Source organism: Schistocerca serialis, unplaced genomic scaffold, assembly GCF_023864345.2.
Source record: "Schistocerca serialis cubense isolate TAMUIC-IGC-003099 unplaced genomic scaffold, iqSchSeri2.2 HiC_scaffold_1420, whole genome shotgun sequence".
Taxonomy (NCBI): domain Eukaryota; kingdom Metazoa; phylum Arthropoda; class Insecta; order Orthoptera; family Acrididae; genus Schistocerca; species Schistocerca serialis.
This window is the reverse complement of record NW_026047648.1, coordinates 3,714,945-3,733,478: the sequence shown is the minus strand read 5'-3', so window position 1 is coordinate 3,733,478 and position 18,534 is coordinate 3,714,945. Positions and strand designations below refer to the sequence as shown.

The 18,534-nt window shown below is 43.0% G+C and overlaps 1 protein-coding gene across 1 annotated transcript in view; it reads left to right on the top strand.

Moving 5' to 3' along the window:
- The window catches only part of LOC126443003 (uncharacterized), a 53,571-nt gene that overhangs the window by 32,413 nt on the left and 2,624 nt on the right, over positions 1-18,534 (top strand). The window lies entirely within an intron of this gene.

Here is an 18,534-nt window from a genome sequence, read left to right as displayed (position 1 = left end):
AAAAATTTTCTTAACAATAATGTGAAATTGTTGTTGAACAATTTACTGGAAAGTTTTGCATGATAGTGTAATAAGTATTTACACCTACATTTTTAATACATATTTACACAAAAGTGCCAAGGGAATTGATGTAGGCAAGTGTATTCAAATACAGGGTTATTACAAATGAATGAGGCGATTTCACAGCTCTACAATGACTTTATTATTTGAGATATTTTCACAATGCTTTGCACACACATACAAAAACTCAAAAAGTTTTTTTAGGCATTCACAAATGTTCGATATGTGCCCCTTTAGTGATTCAGCAGACATCAAGCCGATAATCAAGTTCCTCCCACACTCGGCGCAGCATGTCCCCATCAATGAGTTCGAAAGCATCGTTGATGCGAGCTCGCAGTTCTGGCACGTTTCTTGGTAGAGGAGGTTTAAACACTGAATCTTTCACATAACCCCACAGAAAGAAATCGCATGGGGTTAAGTCGGGAGAGCGTATAGGACGTGACATTAATTGTGATCATGATCTCCACCACGACCGATCCATCGGTTTTCCAATCTCCTGTTTAAGAAATGCCGAACATTATGATGTAAGTGCGGTGGAGCACCATCCAGTTCAAAGATGAAGTCGGCGCTGTCGGTCTCCAGTTGTGGCATGAGCCAATTTTCCAGCATGTCCAGATACACGTGTCCTGTAACGTTTTTTTCGCAGAAGAAAAAGGGGCCGTAAACTTTAAACCGTGAAATCGCACAAAACACGTTAACTTTTGGTGAATTGTGAATTTGCTGCACGAATGCGTGAGGATTCTCTACCGCCCAGATTCGCACATTGTGTTTGTTCACTTCACCATTAAGAAAAAATGTTGCTTCATCACTGAAAACAAGTTTCGCACTGAACGCATCCTCTTCCACGAGCTGTTGCAACCGCGCCGAAAATTCAAAGCGTTTGACTTTGTCATCGGGTGTCAGGGCTTGTAGCAATTGTAAACGGTAAGGCTCCTGCTTTAGCCTTTTCCGTAAGATTTTCCAAACCGTCGGCTGTGGTACGTTTAGCTCCCTGCTTGCTTTATTCGTCGACTTCCGCGGGCTACGCGTGAAACTTGCCCGCACGCGTTCAACCGTTTCTTCGCTCACTGCAGGCCGACCCGTTAATTTCCCCTTACAGAGGCATCCAGAAGCTTTAAACTGCGCATACCATCTCCAAATGGAGTTGGCAGTTGGTGGATCTTTGTTGAACTTCATCCCGAAGTGTTGTTGCACTGTTATAGTCAGCGTGCGAGTGACGGGAAACGGAATCTCCGAGGTAGCGACGAAGTGGGGATTTTCCCGTAATGCCATTTCACGAATGTACCGTGGATATCGGGAATCCGGTAAAACATCAAACCTCAGACAGCGCAGCGGCCGGAAAAGGATCCTGCGAGAACGGGGCCCACGACGACCGAAGATAATCGTTCGACGTGACAGAAGTGCAACCCTCCTGCAGACTTCAGCGCCGGGCCACCGACAAGTGTCAGTGTGCGAACTATTTGACAAAACGTCACCGACACGGGCTTTGGGAGCCGAAGGCCCGCCGGTGTACCCTCGACGACTGCACGAGACAGAGCCTTACGCCTCACCTGGGCCTGTCGACACCGACATCGGATTGTCGACGACTGGAAATGTGTCGTCCGGTCGGACAGGTCTCGTTTCAAATTATATCGAGTGGACAGACGTGTACGGGCACAGAGACGAGCTCACGAATCCGTGGAGGCTCTGCAATGGTGTGGGGTGTGTGCAGTTCGAGTGATACGTCTAGATAAGAATCTGACAGCTGACGCGTATGTAAGCAGCCTGTCTGATCACTTGCATCCATTCGTATCCATTGTACATTCTGAAAGACTCGGGCAATTCCGGCAAGACATTGCGACACCCCACACGTCCAGAATTGCTGCTACAGATTGGCTCCAGGGACACTCTTCTGAGTTTAAACAGTTCTGCTGTCCACCAAACTCCCCAGACACGAACCTCGTAAACCTTATCTGGGATGCCTCGCAACGTGCTGTCCAGAAGAGAGCTGCAGCCACTCCTACTGTTATGGAGAGCCCTGCCAGATTCACGGTGTCAGTTCCCTCCAGCACTACTTCAGACATCAGTAGAGTCCAGGCCACGTCGTGTTGCGGCACTTCTGCGTACTCACAGGGGCCCTACACGGTATTAGGCAGGTGTACCAGTTTCTTTGGCTCTTCAGTGTAGAAGGAGAAATGATTTACACTATAACTCCACCTTAGTATAGCAGAAAAAGCAGTGAGGTATTTCGCACTAAGAATCTTTGAACATGTGAAGAATTTAATAAGTAATAAAATTAACTTCAAAATCAAACTGCAATTGCGTTTGACTAACAACGCCTATGTAGTGGTTAATAAAAAAGAGAAGAGAAGAGAAAAAAAGAAAAGGTTGAAAATGTGGGAAGAAATGGTGAATAAAAAGGGGGTTTTAAAATCGTTAATGACTGTAAAAAAGGGAAAGAATGAAATGCAAATCGGACTTCGTATAACAGAAAAGTTATCGGACTTCGTGATTCAGAAAAGCTATTGTTGGGGTGGTCCTTATGGCGTTTCTGAGCAAAAGTCAAACCAATTTCCACTACAAAAGTTATTTGAAAGAGAACAGAGAATAACAAAATGTGATTAAGAGGGGGAAATGGCGTAGATAAGAGTTCGTCCTTTACCGTGTTAACACGTCTTCTCTCGTGCGGCGTCCAGGTCTTGCTCCCCAAAAATCTCCCCATCAGATTCTGTACTGGCTTCGCAACTGAGTTTGGTCCCGTGTTAACCGTAACGTGCCACAGATCCCTCTCATGCCAAGTGGTTGGAAGGAAGCGGAGGTCACAGCAATCCACGAGATGGACAGCAGAAATGATCCACGAAACTAGCATCCGAGTTCATTGTTGTCCGTCAGTTGTGCAATATTAGAGCATGTCTATTATTTATAATAGACGAGCTTGACGATTGTTAACATAAACTGCAGATTTAACTGTCTCACTGAAGTTCAGTGGCTTGGTTATAACTGTTATATACTGATGCCCTCGGATCTAAATCAATAAAGCCTACAAACTGCTTCAGTTTTATGGCGGAGACTGTTGCAATTTTGGAAGCAATTAAGTTTGTATCTCCAACTTCCTCCTCCCAGAGAGTTCTTGAAAGTACTTAACATTGAAGGCGGAATAAGACAACCGACCGTTCTATTGTGGGTGTGGTGCTGGACTGTATTCACTGTAAACGGAGAGGGGAGACAACCGTTCTGCTGTCGGTCAAGTCTGACGCTTGCGTCCCCTGTAATTAGAAAGTTGACATCTTAGCGAAGTGACCTAAATTTACAGGAACTGTTCTCAGTTTGAAATTAACATACACAGACTAGTTACATGAAGTACAGAGCCGTGGAAAACTGCAATGGCAAAATATGTGGAATATGTCACAACAAATGAAAGGCGAATATTACGTGGCGTTACAATTTCAAATTCCTATAAGGCTGCAACCACATCTTGCTTTCGTGTTCTTAAACCGACAATGCAATGAACGATCAGAGTTTCTGAAGACTTTGATGAGTACAGGTTACCTCCTCCCTCAGTCAGCGTCTTCTGTTTACTGGAAACTTTTGTCTGCATAAAGCAATTGTCAGTTTCCTTAAAAGTATAGGGGAAAATCTGTAGGACTCATATTTTCATTTATCTGCATCACTTATCAAATTTTAAGTAGTGTCAATGGATAACACAAAAAGTCCAGTTTACTTATCATTCTATCTGTTAAACATTCAATGTGGAAAAACAATTGACGGCTCAAGCTTTCCTTTCTGTAACATACTTTTGTGTATTTTCTTTGTACAATTATGTATTGTATGTAAACATGTGTTCTTAATAATTAAACAAAAAAAAAGAAAAGAGCATGTTCTCAGCTCAAATATTATCTCTACAACTTTGCTTCCGCCGTTGTGTGTTCCCCCCCCCCCCCCCCCCCCCCCCCCCCCCCGCCCCCCTCCTCGATGTTCGGGGCTTATTGTGAAAAACGTACAAAAAATTATGATTCATAGTATTGCCCATCGCTGGCCATCACATTCCACATTCTCCCATCTTTTGGATAGCATACGAGTCCTGGCGGAATAACTGGGCGTCTTTTGTGAGGATCCGATCGGAAGTGTCTATCGCTGTATTGTGGCCGTTTGTGTGTCAGTGCTGGGCTCGAACGCATCACTTGCTTTCGATGATAATGTCCTGTGACTGTCTCCGTCTGTTTCAGTAGCTACCAAAACGTTCTGTCTTCCATCACCATACCAGTCTTTGACATCAAAATCACCGTTCTTAAGGCGTTGGAAACATTCTCTGCACGTTCTTCCACTAACAGTTCCTTCACCACCGGGCTTATCCAGCATTTTAAGAGGAACAGCCGCAGATTTCTTCATGTTAAAGCAAAAAATTAAAGCTTCGCGCAAATTATGAGAACTGGGTACATAAGTTGGCAACAGCAGTGGTGAAAGCACCCTACTGAACTCCGGGGAGAGCCCTTCTCAGTGTACGCCCAGGCGAGTGACGCAGAGGGAGAAAACGACCTGTCTCTGGCAAATGCAAAGGTCAACAGCCGAATAAGTCCCGTATACCACAGTGAAGTGTGTGGCAATGCCAGAATTCCCGAGGCAAAGACCGAGATCTGTGAGCGAGTTTCCGACAGCTTTACCGAACCCGGGGTTCGTAGTTCCACCCCACACACTCTTGCGGCCACTGAAGTCAGCCGGTATTACGAAGAGTGGTGAGAGCTGAGAAAACAGTGCAAACGACACATCGTGGGACACTTCATCATCGGGAGGGAGATACACGTTACAGGTGGTAAATTCCAGAGATGTCGTCTCACACGAAAAGCCACAGCCTAGAAAATCGTTTCGAGTGGCACGTGTTTGCAGTAGACAGATTCCAGGACATATAAGGTCTGTTTAATAAATTCTGGAACATACAATTTTTATACACTTGCCTTTTACTTATTGTGCACGGCCTCCTTCAAAATACTCTCCTCCACAATGGATGCACCACTCCCAATGCCATTTCCACTTCCGAAAGCAGTCTCGGCACGACTCTTGCTGGATCGCGCGAAGCAGTATCTGCGGACTTTCTTTTATCTCGTCTATCGTTGCAAATCTTCGTCCTTCCGACGGGTTTTTCAACTTTGCAGGGGCCAGGTCTGGAGAGCACAGAGGATGCGGCACCACAGTGATTTGTTTTTCCGTGCGATAGTCACCCGGGGACGAATGTGCGGGTGAGTTATCGTGATGTGAGAACCGTGAATTGCCTTGCCACATTTTACGCCATTTCCTTTTCACATTTTCTCACGGGCACCCCAACACGACTCAATAGTAGCCTCAATTAACAGTTTGTATCTGTGCACAAATTCGTGATAACCTAATTCTTTGAAGTCAGAGAAAAATACCTGCACGGCTTTGTAATTTGATCTGAACTGATGAGCTGTTTTTAGTTTTGGAGAAATTTTCCTGACCCATCGTGAAGACTGACCCTCGGCCTCGAAGTCACAACCACAGACCAGCTTTTCATCACCAGATACAATTCTCTTAAAGAACATCTCGTTCTCATTTGCAAGATCCAAAAGCTCTTCACCAGAATGTGGGGTGAAGATCTTTCTGGTCTCAACTCGAGAGCCGGGGGGCAACTCGGTGGCATCCAGATGCATTCCGATATGCTCTGTCACGATTTCGTGAGACGATCCAACTGAAAAGTTACATTCTTCTGCAATATCTCGGACAGTCAGTCTACGATCGTTAAGCACAATTTCGTCGACTTTCCCAACACGAGTTTCGCCGGTAGACGTCGAAGGGCATCCTCGACGACGACCGTCTTTAACTTCCGTCCGGCCATTTTTAAACCGTACGAAACATTTATAACACCGAGTATGGCTTAAGCACTCGGCACTGTCGGCTTCCTGCATCATTTGGTGTTTCTCTGTAAAGTTTTTCTCAAGTTTTGTGGAAAATTTAATGCAGACACTTTGCTCCTCTAACTCTGCTATCTTGAAATTCGCAAACTGTGCGACAACGATCTACTCGGTAGGGCACTGAACAACAAGTAACAGGCTTACAACAGTGAAACTTCCGGCAGTTACACATTAAACACGAGCGCATGCAAGGATGCCAACTGCATTTTACTCTGGCACGCCAAGAGTGCAAAATTACAAATGTTCCGGAATTTACTGAACACACTCCACATGTGCAAACACCACCTGACTCATTTTCACAGTCAGTGCGATTCTTAAAATAGCCCCAATAGCCACAGAGGGTAAGGGTCCGCACTGCCAGGAAGCGAGCTTCCTGGAGGGCGACTGGGGAGGGAAAAAAAAAATAAAAAAACAGACGAAATGTACAAAAGTTATCGAACAATGAAGAATGGGGTGCCGCAAGGTTCAGTCTTGGGTCCTCTGCTGTTCTTAATATATATCAATGACTTGCCATTCCGTATTCACGAAGATGCAAAGCTTGTACCTTTTTGCTGATGATACAAGTATAGCTATCACACCTGACAGACAAGAATTAACTGGTGAAATTGTAAATGATGATGTCCGTCAGTTGTGCAATATTAGAGCATGTCTATTATTTATAATGTCATGAGCTTGACGATTGTTAACATAAACTGCAGATTTAACTGTCTCACTGAAGTTCACTGGCTTGGTTATAACTGTTATATACTGATGCCCTCGGATCCAAATCAATAAAGCCTACAAACTGCTTCAGTTTTATGGCGGAGACTGTTGCAATTTTGGAAGCAATTAAGTTTGTATCTCCAACTTCCTCCTCCCAGAGTGTTCTTGAAAGTACTTAACATTGAAGGCGGAATAAGACAACCGACCGTTCTATTGTGGGTGTGGTGCTGGACTGTATTCACTGTAAACGGAGAGGGGAGACAACCGTTCTGCTGTCGGTCAAGTCTGACGCTTGCGTCCCCTGTAATTAGAAAGTTGACATCTTAGCGAAGTGACCTAAATTTACAGGAACTGTTCTCAGTTTGAAATTAACATACACAGACTAGTTACGTGAAGTACAGAGCCGTGGAAAACTGCAATGGCAAAATATGTGGAATATGTCACAACAAATGAAAGGCGAATATTACGTGGCGTTACAATTTCAAATTCCTATAAGGCTGCACAGTAAATGGAATGACACCATTAATAAATATAGACTTTGATCAGAAATCGGTAGCTAAGGTAGAATATTCAAAATTTCTGGGTGTATGCAATGATGAGGGGTTGAACTGGAAAAAAACACACTGAGGATTTGCTGAAACGTTTGAGTTCAGCTACTTATGCTATTAGGGTCATTGCAAATTTTGGCGATATACATCTGAGTAAATTAGCTTACCACGCCTATTTTCATTCTCTGCTATCGTATGGCATCATATTCTGGGGTAACTCATCACTGAGTAAAAGAGTGTTCATTGCACAAAAGCGTGTAATCAGAATAATTGCTGGAGCTCATCCAAGATCATCCTGCAGACACTTATTTAAAGAGCTAGAAATCTTCACTGTAGCCTCACAATATATATATTCACTTATGAAATTTGTTGTTAACAATCCGAACGAATTCAAAAGTAATAGCAGTGTATATGGCTACAACACTAGGAGAAAGGATGATCTTCACTACTCGAGGTTAAATCTAACTTTGGATCAGAAGGGGGTAAATTATGCTGCCACAAAAATGTTTGGTCACTTACCTAATAGCATCAAAAGTCTGACAGACAGCCATATAGCATTTAAAAGGAAATTAAAAGAATTTCTTAATGGCAACTCCTTCTGCTCATTAGATGAATTTTTGGATGTAGTAAGTGGGTAATTTCCCCAACCCCCACAAAAAAATTAAGTGTCATGTAATATTCTGTGTAATTTAATATCTTGTATAGACTCCCTTTATTAACCTGACACGTTCCACATCATTACGAAGTGTCGTATTCACGATCTATGGAACAAGTGCTAATCTAATCGTAGCTAGGACAAATGGTGGAAAAAGCTGCTACAGTTCCACTAGCGACCACGGTACCAGAATCCTGTGGGGGTGCAAAGAGCCACCTGCTGCCACTGGTCGTGAGGATACATCACAAGAACACATTTATTCTGAATCGGGGTCTGGAAACGCCACCTCGGCTACAGAGTCGGAACGTGCGGGCACGGGGGCCACCAGAAGCTCACTCTTTTCGGAGACTACTTCTCGTCCTCGGACGATTTATACATCTGCGAGGACCGGTCTCCCCGAGATTCTGTGACGTGAAGTTGTACGGCCTGCGACCTGCGGCTCGACTGCCCGTCGGCAGAGTCCGCGAGGGAAGAGTCCCGAGGGATCCCGGGGCCGGAAGAGGGCGTCAGTTGTCCGGTCTGGGTGTCGCCCCCAGGGCGATTGCGAGGCTCCGAGCAATTCCACGAGGAGCAGCTGTCGACAATTTCCGACACTATTATAGCCGGTGTCAGAATTGCATTGTGGCTGGCGGTGATTGATCTGACGGCCTGTGAAGGTAATCTGCCTGTAACTTTTGCTTCCTCAATTTTCTCAAACCTTTCACCAAACGTTTCAGATGCACCTTGTATGTACTGAAAAAAAGAGATTTATATGGACAAATAAATAAATAAATAAATAAATTTAAGCAACAGACTGGGGCAATGAGGTAAACACAGTTATTCCTGGCTTCCAAAAAGCATTTGGCACAGGAAGACACCAGTGTTTGTCTACAAAAATATTTTCACATGGTGTACGAAAAAGAAATTGTGACCGGACTGACGATTTCTCGGTAGGGAATATGCTGCACGTTATCTCGGATGGAGAGTGACAGATCGTATTCACCTAAAGATTAGTTTACTCAATGTACTAGGATAGAGAAAAATCTGTTCACCGAGCGGTGGCAGACAGACGCACACGTAAAAGGAGGTTACACTCACACGAGCTTCCAGAGCCAGTGGCTCCTCCTTCCAGTGGGAGGGGTGAAGGAAGAATACTGGAGAGGTTTAGGAAAAGGGGGAGACTTCGGAAGAATCACCCGGACCTGTGGAAGTCTCCCCCGACCTGTGGTTCTGGATGACTTTTCTGAAATCTGCCCTGTTTCCTAAACCTTCCCAGTCCTTTTCCGTCACCCCTCATCCTTCCCCTTCAAACTTTGTGCCAGAAGAAGGCGCCACTGGCTCTGAAAGCTCGCATAGGTAAAACCTCTTGTGTTTGTGTTTCTCTCCCACTGCACGGTGAGCAGATTTTTATCCATCTGATTACCTTATATTGTCAAAAATTGATTTTTTCATTGTTAATTAGTTTTTTGTTTGATCAGAGGTGGTTTCTGAATAAGCAGTTACCTGGCATGTCTCACACCCATGCCTGTCACGTTAAGAGCATACCTGTCTGTTTAAATGATTTATAGGCATAATCCACACATTGCCTCGACCATTTCTCAGATACATTGTATCAAGTAATGACACGACTAATTACATCCCCACATCAGCAGAATCCATTTACGAATACCAACTGGAGAATAAATATATGTAATATGAGTGAGGTAGGGTTGTAGCCTCTCCCCGATGTTATTCAATCTGTATATTGAGCAAGCAGTGCAGGAAACCAAACAAAAGTTTGCTTTAGGAATTGCAGTCCAGGGAGAAGAAATAAAAACTTTGAAGTCTGCTGATGACACTGTAATTCTGTCAGAGACAGCACAGGGCTGGAAGAGCAGCAGGATGGAATGGACAGTGTCTTGAAAGGAGGATATGAGATGAATATCGACAGAAAAAAAGGATAATGAAATGTAGTGATTAAATCGGGTTATGCTGAGGGAAATGCATTAGGACAAGAGATGCTTAAAGCAGCTGATTAGTTCTGCTATTTGGGCAGCAAAATAAATGATGGCCAAAGTGGAGAGGACATAAAATGTAGATGGTCAACGGCAAGAAATGCTTTTCTGGAGAAGAGAAATTTGTTATCATCACATATGCATTTAAATGTTAGGAAGTCTTTCCTAAAGTATCTGTATGGAGTGTAGCCATGTACGGATGTGAAAAGAGGATGATAAACAGTTTAGCAAAGAAGAGACAGAAGAATGCTGACGATTAGATGAGTAGATCATACAACTAATGAGGAAGTACTCAACAGAATTGGGGGAAAAGAAATTTGTCATGCAGCTTGGCTACACGAAGGGATCGGTTGATAGGACACATTCTGAGACATCGAGGGATCACCAATTTAACACTGGAGGAAAGTGTGGGGAGTAAAAATCCGAGGGAGACCAAGAGATGAATACACTAAGCAGATTCACAAGGATGTACATTACAATAGTTATTCAAACATGAAAAGTATTTTTTTATGGAGTGTAGCCATGTATGGAAGTGAAACATGGACGATAAATAGTTTGGACAAAAAGAGAATAGAAGCTTTCGAAATGTGGTGTTACAGAAGAATGCCCAAGATTAGATGGGTAGATCACATAACTAATGAGGAGGTATTGAATAGAATTGGAGAGAAGAGGAGTTTGTGGCACAACTTGAGTAGAAGAAGGGATCAGTTGGTAGGACATGTTCTGAGGCATCAAGGGATCACCAATTTAGTATTGGAGGGCAGCCCGGAGGGTAAAAATCGTAGAGGGAGACCAAGAGATGAATACACTAAGCAGATTCAGAAGGATGTAGGCTGCAGTAGGTAGTGGGAGATGAAGCAGCTTGCACAGGATAGAGTAGCATGGAGAGCTGCATCAAACCAGTCTCAGGACTGAAGACCACCACCACCACCACCACCACCACCACCACCACCACCACCACCACAACAACAACAACAACAACAGATGAAAAGTAGCATGGAGAGCTGCATCCAACGAGTCTTCAGACTGAAGACCACAACAACAATAGGACTGATAAAAAATTTACAGACAGAGCAGTGGCAGGAAGAAACACACAAAAAAGACGTGGAAATGCACGAGTTTTTGAAGCCAGTGCTGCTTTTTCTGGCAGAAGGGTTGAAGGGAAAGGAAGAGAGAAGGGCAAGGACTGATGAGATTTGCGAAATGAGAACTACTACGAAAGGTCACCCAAAACTCGGGGTCAGGGGAGAGTAACACGACGCAGAACATGTATCTTAACCTGGGTTTCCTGTAGCTCCTCCCATTTCTTGTGGCATAAGCCAAAAGCCTATTTAAAAATTAAAGGAAGGGAGGCGGGATCCCGTGCTTAACAACTCACAGCTGTCATAGTCAAAACTATGCTCTCTCTCTGAGGCTTCCCACCCACACACTCAGAAGTATCAACATAATATAGTAATAATAATTAAAATATGGCATGTGTGTTATAACATCATCTTGATTCTTCAAGTATAAGTTTATTAAGTGAATGTGGCATATTTTTCCAGTTTCTATTGTAACAAATCAGGTGGATTTCCCCCCTTGCTATGCCTTTCTCTCTCCCCCCCCCCCCCCCCCCCCCCCTGCAACAAAATTTTTTGTTTGCAAGTATCTTTCAGATCATCATTGATGTGACATATGCACAATACCATAAATGTCTCATATTAATACAGGGCTTAGCCGATTTAACTTTATTATCCAGTACATTTATTTAGTCAATCAGAATATGCTGGTGTAATTAGTTTACCTAAAAAACTGTGACAATTAAAAATACCATTGATTGCAAACTTCATCATCATTGTCCACATGTAAACATGTACTCATCTGCTAACTTTCAGATAAAGTAGATCGTAAGAATATATCGATAAGTGAAGCATTTATTCAGCTAATGCCAGAAATGTGTTAGTAACTTTTGCGCTAGTTTAGTTTCAGAGTAATTAAGACCTTCCATAAAAACATTATTACTGAGACTATATTCTGGCAAATAAGGCAGCAGAATTGAATAGCAATTGCCCCCCCCCCCCCCCTTTTTTTTTTTTTTTTTTTTTTTTTTTTTTTTTTTTTTTTTTTTTTTTTTTTTTTGTAAAAAGACAGCGAAGAACAACAGCTGACAGATGTCGTAATTATTGTAAACTTATAAAAGAGAGGGAGGCTTCTGGGAGCCACTTCAGTCAGTCTGTGGCAGGTTACGAAGCGACGTACCACAGGTGGCTAAGTACAGAATACGAGTCGAAAATGTATCGCGAGTTATCTAAATGTTTTTAATGACTAAGTATGAACTTGTAATTAACATCATGAAATGTGTTAGACTTCTAATAATGCCTTCTGCTAGTAATGACAATAGCATCAGACTGTGGACTGTGTCATTTCTAAGTGATACTTCCTATGCACAGCATGCTCATTTTGATATTACACCCTACGTGGAAGAACAGTGTAATTAGCAACTGTGTTAATGATTTACTTGCCACACAAAAACTTCTGGGTCACTTCAGTGTTAGATTACTGCACTCAAACAATCACCACTACAGGAATTCAGTCGAGCATAGCACGCAGCTTACCCCTCATCTGTCCACAAATTATAGTGAATGAGATCAGATCTGGCCATAAGCAGCAGGTTGTTTAATACTGAAGTGCAATTAAAGTGCTCTGAATTGTAAACCTGGTGCAGTAAACATCATTGCACGGTATTAATTTTCGAATTTCTGTTTGTTTCGATTTACAAATTTAACTGTTCTTAATACTTGGTGCACTGTCGAAACATTGAGAAAAGTTAAATTTGTAAACCAAAACAAACGGAAATATGCAATGTGAAAACAAATACACGTAGCATCCCCTTTCGAGCTTAACACTGGACAGTGGCTTAAAAAAGCTGAAATTAGGTGTCAACCAAAGAAAAAGTTGAAATAAATGACAGCCTTTGCTGTTTTCATTTAATTATTATTTTGGACGTTCTTTACAAGTGTTACATTTTCTAATAAGCTACCTTTCCTCAGTTCAGCATATACAAAGTGTATGTGGATGTAAACGTAACAGGGAAAGGAGCTCGTGACCACTGAATGGCATTTAAATTCGTGTTACTGGGCCTCTGCAGTCTAAAGCCCCGCACAATTCTGAGCCTCGTACAAAAATAATGTTTTGCTTTTTGTCTGATGCTACTGGACAGCAGCACAGTATACCCAAAAGGTCGTACATATGACACGTACGTGCCGTATTAATTAAATGACGTAATTTCACCTGACAGTGGAGGTTCATCCGACCGAAACATGTAGCAGTAACGGTAAAAACTAACCAAAAATTTTCACATTTAACCCGTGGGAATGCAAGACCTGTAAAGTCTCCTCTGTTTTCATATTTGATCATTGCCTGTTCTCACACTGGCCGCAGGAGGGGGTGACGTTTGCCGACGGCTTCTGCAGGTCGTGTAATAACTTCCCTATCTCCATTCAGTATCGAATCGACACGTGTGCGCTCCTTATTGGCATAGAGACCTATCGGGTCTGCTGCACATTCCCGAGTAATTCCACTACTACTTTTTCTCTCTATACTCTTTCTCGTGAGAGCTGATGTGATACATACGTGAGATAGTGTATGATATATTTCTTCAGTGACCGTTCATTTGTGGTACTGAAACTTTTAATTGCCTTAAAAACAACTCGAGTTCTGTGGGATCATTGTGAGTTCCACAGTCCTGATATTTTTCACACGTAAAAATGAGAAAGTGAAAACCGTACAATTTGAATAACCCCAATCACAGCAAAGAAGATAATAGTCTTCTGTTAGAGGAAACAGAAGGTGGCTCCGATCTAGTTCTGAGTGATGAAGATGGACGAGAAATTGTCGACGAATGAAAAGGATATTCAGAAACAGACTGGACCGAGGATTCAAACGGTCAGGATAATTACGTGCTGAATTATCCATGTGATGGAGACCAATTATTTCATTATTTTCGAGAAAAAGAGGGATAAAATTATCGACAGTTTGCGATGGTAGAAAACCCCAATGTGCTGGAAAAGAGGAAAACAAAACACACTGAGTGGTACAATAGTTCAGCTCCTGGGGTGAGAACTTGGGAGAAAGTTTTTGATGTTTCAATGATACAGGTTATTGTGAATCACACAAATTAGCTCACCGAAAAATATCAGCGAGCAAAATACCGGTGTGAAAGAAACGCCCATTTTATAGATGTGACAGAGATCGAGGCTCTAATCGAGTTGTTATATCCTTGCAGACGACTCACGTAAGCTCGTACAGTGTCTTCCTAAATATGCACACTGCCTGGAAACTCTGCACTACGGACAGTAGAATGTGACTGGATCGGAGGGCTCGAATGTCGCTCACTACATCCGCCGCCTGGCCGAAGACTAAACTTGAAACGTGTTGCCGGAAAATGTGAGCAATTTTGGCAATGCTTGAGAGTGACACTGCCTGATAGAGGGTTAACACAGGAACTACATTCTCCAAATGAGCCGGCAATCATAACAATTGTTTACAAGTATAGCATCTAGATTGCTTAACAGATTTTCAATTATGACAACAGTTCAGTGGCTGCAATTGTCAGTAAAAGCTTAGAACATGTAAAATGTGGTTTTAGCAAAAAAATGTTCCACTTAGGCATAACGTTTTCTTGCAAGGAAGACTGAACTTAGCTTATATACACTCTGGCGATTAAAATTGCTACACCAAGAAGAAATGCAGATGGTAAATGGGTATTCATTGGACAAATATATTATACTAGAACTGACATGTGATTACATTTTTACCCAATTTGGGTGCATACATCCCGAGAAATCAGTACCCAGAACAACCGCCTCTGGCCGTAATAACGGCCTCAATACGCCTGGGCATTGAGTCAAACAAGGCTCAGATGGCTCAGATGGCGTGTACAGGTACAGCTGCCCATGCAGCTTCAACACGATACCACATTTCATCAAGCAAACATTTTCTGTATCCAGAAAGGCCCATACAGGACCTGCAACATGCGGTTGTGCATTATCCTGCTGAAATGTAGGGTTTCGCAGGGATCGAATGAAGGGTAGAGCCACGGGTTGTAACACATCTAAAATGTAACATCCACTGTTCAAAGTGCCATCAATGCGAACAAGAGGTGACAGAGACGGGTAACCGATGACACCACATACCATCACGCCGGGTATACACCAGTATGGCGATGACGAACACACGCTTCCAATGTGCGTTCACCGCGATGTCGCCCAACACAGATGCGACCATCGTGATGCTGTAAACAGAACCTAGATTCATCTGAAAAAATGACGTTTTGCCATTCGTGCACCCACGTTCATCGTCGAGTACACCATCGCAGGTGCACCTGTCTGTGACGCAGCGTCAAGGGTAACCGCAGCCACGGTCTCCGAGCTGATAGTCAGTGCTGCTGCAAACGTCGTCGAACTGTTCGTGCAGATGGTTGTCGTCTTGCAAACATCCCCATCTGCTGACTCGGGGATCGAGACGTTGCTGCACGATCCATTACAGCCGTGCGGATAAGATGCCTGTCATCTCGACTGCTAGTGATACGAGGCCGTTGGGATGCAGCACGGCGTTCCGTATTACCCCCCTGAACCCACCGATTCCATATTCTGCTAACAATCATCGGATCTCGACCAACGTGAGCAGCAATGTCGCGATACGATAAACCGCAATCACGATAGGCTACAATCTGACCTGTATCAAAGTCCAAACGTGATGGTTCACATTTCTTCTCCTTGCGTGAGGCATCACAGCAACATTTCACCAGGCAATGCCAGTCAACTGCTGTTTGTGTATGGGAAATCGGTGCCAACCTTGAGAAATCGGTGCTAACCTTGTGTGAACGCTCTGAAAAGCTAATCATTTGCATATCACAGCATCTTCTTCCTGTCGGTTAAATTTCTCGTCTGTAGCACGTCATCTTCGTGGTGTAGCAGTTTTAATGGCCAGTAGTGTATTATGATGGGAATAGCCCAAATGTCATAATAAAGGAAAATATTGTGGACAGTCAAATGAAAACAAAACAGATTTAAAAAAGTAACTAAAATGTTTGTTATTTCAAAAGTAATTGCCATAGCTGCCACTGTGAGATAAGATGGTCAATGCCATAATGGAAAAATATTTTCAGATGCCTACGGAACTGTGATCGTATGCAGGAGTGCACCTCTCTGTCCAAAGCACATCGTCAGCCAGGATGTCCTTCTTCTGGGCTCCGGGGACAGATCGGGACTGTACTGAGGATGTGTAAGGGCTTCCCAGTGTATTTTAAACAACCTCAACAACACGTGTGCGGAAATTATCCTGCAACAGAATGATGTCGTTTTGACTACGCTGCCGAAAATTCACTGGGTTGCCTTTGCAGTACTGACCTCTCTCCCTCCATTCTATTTCCATATTTTTGGAGCCCTTCAGACATACGTGGCCATCAATCTGCTTTGAACAAAGTGGTCCAGTTCTACATACAAAGGCGGTTCCTTGCAAAACTGCAAACATTTTTCGATGAAGGCACTTACTATCTGGTTTCAAAGTGGGATCGTGTATTAAAAGATATGGTGATTACTTTCAAAATAATAAACAATTTACTAAATTTTCCCCCTTTCAGTTAACTGTCCCTTACAGATTAAGTAATCTAGATGGCTTTATTTGCCAAAATAAAAGTGGGCTCGCACCTGTGTCTCTAGTACATTTGTAACGTTTTTTGTATGGGGTGTCTCAAAATAATTAATGCGTACAATCTCTGAAAGTGAATCTCTCCCCTCGATTAAAGCAGGTAGAAATAAATTTTTGACAGTAACAACTCAGAACACAGCGAAAAACTTAGGAAGGCTTCCATTTGTTACAGGCTTTGAAATGAAAAAGGTGTTATCATCTAAAGACCGAAAGCGGGCGCTAAAAGTTACTCGAAAACAGAACATAAGTGAGATTTAAAAGCATCAGAAGTTTAGTTTGCACCACCACCGCCTTCACAGTTAACAATTACAAGGAACTGAGACAGGTTGAAAGTTAGTGGCACAGCGCACAATGTATAGAAGGGACGCAGTAGAAGAAAAAGACATTCGGAACACGAAGTGTCGATTCAGAGCGTGTGTGAAGAAGATGACTGTTTCGAGATCTAATTCTTATGTCAGAGGGAGCAACCTTTAAACTTAACAGAACAATTAATCGCCATATCGTGTGTGTACTGGGCTAACTAGAATCCGTATGCAACAGGAGAAAGCTGCGTTAATCGACCACAAGTAACACTCTGGTGTCAGACGGTTAACTCGTCTCACCTAGAAATGACGATCGCGGTAACCCCACATCTAAACTGACATTTCTACCAAAGAAGATAATTATCTTTGACAGGATACGGTGCCACCTAATTTTCAACTCGAGGCGAGAGTATTTCTGTGCCACACATTCCCTTTGAAATGGACAGGATGAAGAGGAAATGCTGCAGAGTATCCAGAAATTTAATCCTTTCAGACTTCTATCTCTACGGTTCCGTAACGAGCCACAGACACTGGACAATTTAAGAGAGCAAATATTACACGTACACAAATATTCCACGAGCCACTGTACGGTTCGTGGCGTATGGTACCGCTACTAGTCGTTTCCTTTCCTGTTCCACTTACAGATCGGAGAGAAAAACGACTGTCTATGTGCCTCTGTATAGCCCTAATTTCCTGTGTCTTATCTTCGTGGTCCTTATGCAAAATGTATGTTGCTGGGCAATAGAATTGTTCAGCAATAAGCTTCAACTGATGGTTCTCTAAATGTTCTCAATAGTGTTTCTAAAAAAATTAATAAATAAATATCGCCTTACCTCTGGGGATTCCCATCAGAGTTCCCGAAGCATCTTCGTCCACTTACGTGTCGTTCAAACCTACCTGTAACAAATCTACTGCCTGTCTCTGAATCGGTTTGATGTCTTCCTCCAATTTGACCTGGTATGGTTCCCATTCACTCGAGCAGTATGCGAGAATAGGTCAAACTAGTGTCCTACGTGCGGTCTCCTTTACACGAGAACCGTATTTTCCCAAAATTTTCCCAACGGACCGGAGTCGACCGTTTGCCTTCACTACCACAATCCTCAAATGCTCGCTGTATTTCAAATTGCTTTGCAACAGTACGCCCAGATATTTAAACGACGTGACTGTATAAAGTGGGACTCTATTAATGCCGTGTCCAAACATTACGGGTCGATTTTTCCTACTCGTCTGCATTAACTTACATTTTTCTACATTTAGAGCGAGCTGCCGTTCGTCACGCCAACTAGAAACTTTGCTAAGTCATCTCGTATCGTCGTACAGTCACTCATCTTCGACACCTCTCTGTCCACGACAGCATCATAAGCAAACAGCCACAGATTGCTGCCCACCCCGTCCACCGTGCGATTTACGTATATAGTAAATAATAAATAGTAAATAATATCGCACTACAATGGGACACTCCTGACAGTTCCTTCTCTGTAATGAACACTCTGTTGAGGACGACATACTGGGTTCTATTACTTAAGGAGTCTTACAGCCTCTCGCATATCTCAACAACATATTCCGTACGCCCGTACCTTCTTTGACAGTCTGCAGTAGGGTACCGTGTCAAATAATTTTTGGTAATCTAGAAATATGGAACTTTGATAGTCAACAGGCAAGTTCCATATTCATAGTTCACAGCATATCGTGTGAGGAAAG